A 3,770-nucleotide genomic window follows, 5' to 3' on the forward strand; every position below is an offset into this window, starting at 1 on the left:
GGAATACATTTTAACAACTAATAAAATATAAAGTTAATTTTACAATAAATTAGAAAACATAGAGGAGGATTGTGATCGACTTTAATGTGCAATGTATATGATGGATCATTTCAATAAAGCAAAGGAATATGAATGATATTTTTCGATAAACAAACATCGCTATTATACACAAGCAATGGATATGTCAAACAGGCCTTTACAAAATCGGCAACAATCATAGCGGTCCTTTGTGGATTCAATGTGTTCACGGGAGTTGCTCGCATCTCTTCGATGACACAACATACATATACAAAATAAAGTATAGGGGCAACAATCAACTGCATAGAGTAAAGCAAATTCAGTTCATATTTTTTAGACGCTTCAGTCAACCAACATTTCCTCTACCTATATCAAAGAAAACACTTAAAGAAGCAGTACATAAAGGATCACTCAAATGTCGATGCATAAGACCAGAACCACAAGTGCATTTAAAAGTTTTGGCCTGAATAAATTCGATAATTTTTGCCAAACACACGTACGAAACTGGAAAAATTCAGTAACGCATATGGATCAAATACCTTTCCTTGCATAGTTGAGCAGACTGTTGATGCCAGTTGAATTCCTGCTCCGATTCCGAGTACATTGAAAAGTGTCGAGATTGCCTCTCCTTTAGCGAAAAGATCACTCAGATTACCTTCTTTGGCAAATGAGGAATATATAGGCAACCTCGTTGCCCTTGCGGCCACAACTGCCATGCCCTGTATTTCAAAAGATAAAACTTGATTTTAAACATAAAACTTTGATTTACGTATTAAGTCGATAATCTCGACAAAATCTTCAATATGGATACGGGTGTTCCATGGTCTCGACCTTTGCGAAATTACCGAGCCCATCCATTTGGAGGAACAATTACGGACATAATGGCGAAAGAACTTCTAAGCCCGTTCCGAAGTCGTAGAGTACATCAGCTGCAATAGTACAAAAGAGAAAGAAAAAAAAAACATCATTCTTGCTAAACATGCTATACTACATATGAGCTTACCCACGTGTTGCATTCCGTCTTTCAAGACCTGCATCGGAAAAAGACTATTAGTATCGTGTTCGTTCAAATCAGAACTTACCTAGTAATTTACAACTTACCCAACTTACTACAGTGGCTTGTGCAAGTGTGGGTCTCAACCCCGCGGCAAATAGAAGTGACTGCAAAAGAGAACACATCCAATTTGTGATTGTCAAATATATGAAATAAACACGAGGAAATCCAATTGTATCTGAAGTAATTTTTTTAGCACCCAAAAATGAAGTGGACCTGAGTTGAAAAGACGGAAAGTGTTGCACTCGTGAAGTGTTGCAGCGCAACTGTGTGCATCTTAGATACAAAAAGTGAAACATTCGAATCTCGTGAGATGTCTTACATTTTTTTTTCTTATAACTAAGCCATACGCAGGAAACCATTAAAGAGGACCGTGGTAGAAGAATCTGCAGAATAGAAAACGAATCATAAGTAAAAAAAAAAAAAAAAAAAAAAATTAAAAACTTGTACATCACATACTCTCCAGCATCAATAAGAATATTGCGTTGCCCAAAAGATGAAGGATAACGAATAAGGATGCTCGTGTTAAGTCTTCTATTCTTATTGCCAGGCTCTGCAACTTTTGAGCAAACCTGAAAGTTTTAAAGATTATAGCATGCATAATTTAATAAAGATTTATCTACCATATATAATTTAGTAAGTGTACAATGGAGACCAACAATCGAATCACAATCATAACTACAACCAAAATTAAAAATGTAATATAAAAACAAAAGGAATCCTGATACAGATTCAATTAATGTCCTACTGACATTTTTTTTAAATAAATAAATAATTCATGAGTATCACTCTATATCTAAAAACCACGAAATCAATGATTCACATATATTTATATCGGATTCAATTAACAAAAATTAAAGCCATGCCTGTTTGTTATAGATATTGAATAGGTACCAAAGGCCGAACAAGCAACCAACTAGAGGAGTCTTAGAGAAGATGAACTTGTCCACAATCTTCCCGTGAACAAGCTACAGTAATTCTCGCACATTTCAAAACAACAATTAAACAAGAGACAAATGTGAGTCTAGAAACGAACATTAAACCACGTGTATATGATTCGACAACATATATATATGAAATCAGTCTTCAAATTTTGAAGCACACCTACGACTTGAAGATGAAGTTATTTAAACCAAATGGAGGAATTGTGGGAGCCCCTAGTCGGGGATCACACTTGAGGAAACATTATTGACCTATGACCGCAGTTACTTGGCTAATAATGTAATCCCTTTCTTGTTGATCAAGAAATAATTGTTGAGCTTTCGCTAATGCCGCAAGAAATCAACATAAAAAACGAAGCCTCCCTGTATTTTGTTTAGTGACAGTCTCCCAGTAATATAGAACAATTCATAGTCTAGTACAATTAAAAAACTAAGATAGAAATCACATGAATGACATCCCTTTTAACTCTACAAAAGCCATTATTGCTTTTACACGTCAATAGAGTCAACGACCCTGACAATGAAGCAGAAACAAAAGAGTGCTTAGGTACGTGGATCTTATTTTGCTTTAAAAAAGTGGAACATGCGAACATTGACCACTTCAAAAAATCAAACAAAGCAATTCTTCCATTTTCACTGCACAACAAATATGTTAATCTCAATTATGTATGGGAATTCTGTCGGAAGTAAAGGTCAATCAGATCCTCTATTTGTAATGACGTTCAATCAAGTTTGGTGCTTTATGTTTTAATCGAAATCAATATACATTTATTTTCCTGCTCTGACAGGATAAAAAACTGATGAAAAACTAAAACAAAAGAAGGAAATGGAGAACTTAAATATCTAAATAAAATAGCAAAAAGTGGGAGAGCAATGAACCTCCAAATGCCTCTTTAGCTCTAGGATGCTTGCATTTGTCAGGGTGAACCAGCAGTCATAACTACAAGCGTATTAGTTAGTTAGATCGATAGCCAGACTACAAAAAATAAACATCTTAATTAATAGACTTTCTGGTTCCATCATTGCAAGGAAATTACCTTGCGATACTGTCTTTTAATCTCCCTTTCACATCATTTAACCCTTAAAGGAAATCCATAATACCTGCTTTAGAACATCCAACAAACTTTCCACAAAGGAATACTCATGGTTCTCAATGGAGTCCGAATAGTCTTGCAACTCAAAATACGCAAGTAAATTTTAAAATGGTTTCAACATAATTTTGTAAAGATTGATTAATTGGAAAATGAGGAATTAATTGTTACCGCGTTGCTGCAAAGCTTTCCGTTTTCAGATTGATTATCATGACAGAGGTTCCGGTAAAGACCAGCTCTGGTTTCCACGGAAAGGGCATGCACTTTATCATCATTGTACAAACAAAAAATTTAATATCATTTTCGAGAAAGAGGGATATAAAACCGGGCGCACTTCAGCGACCAATCAGCTGTAAGCAAAGCGATGAATAAAGAAACTTTAGAGAAAGCGAGCAATAGTTTGGAAATCTAAAAAATGGAAAGTCTTTCAATACAAATTTAACAGTAAAGAAAAAAAGTAAAAAAAAAAAAAAAAAAAAAAAAAAAAACTTGTGTACTTTGATTCTCACCCTATTTACCATACAAAGAGGTGATAAATTTTCATTGAGATTCACAGTTTTCGGTGGAAACTCAAGCAAATATCAGCCAAAACCAAATATAATTTCCATGGAAAACCAACAAACTTCCAGGGTGAGAAAAATAAAACGAAAACGAAAATCAACAATA

The 3,770-nt window shown here is 34.5% G+C and overlaps 1 pseudogene across 1 annotated transcript; it reads right to left on the minus strand.

Annotated features, from left to right (window-relative positions):
* LOC149393204 (protein root UVB sensitive 2, chloroplastic-like) lies at nt 1-3,401 on the minus strand (annotated as a pseudogene). The gene is made up of 10 exons (XR_016299770.1): nt 3,276-3,401; nt 3,051-3,136; nt 2,893-2,953; nt 1,532-1,644; nt 1,289-1,458; nt 1,120-1,179; nt 1,022-1,049; nt 850-947; nt 558-737; nt 1-317 (listed from the first exon to the last, which is right to left on the minus strand). The product of XR_016299770.1 is annotated as a protein root UVB sensitive 2, chloroplastic-like (transcript).
* Between the last annotated feature and the right edge of the window lie 369 nt (nt 3,402-3,770).

The sequence above is a fragment of the Urtica dioica genome, chromosome 6 (assembly GCF_054948205.1).
Source record: "Urtica dioica subsp. dioica isolate 48M chromosome 6, U.dioica_male_clone48M_v1_H2, whole genome shotgun sequence".
In the NCBI taxonomy this organism is placed as follows: Eukaryota; Viridiplantae; Streptophyta; class Magnoliopsida; order Rosales; family Urticaceae; genus Urtica; species Urtica dioica.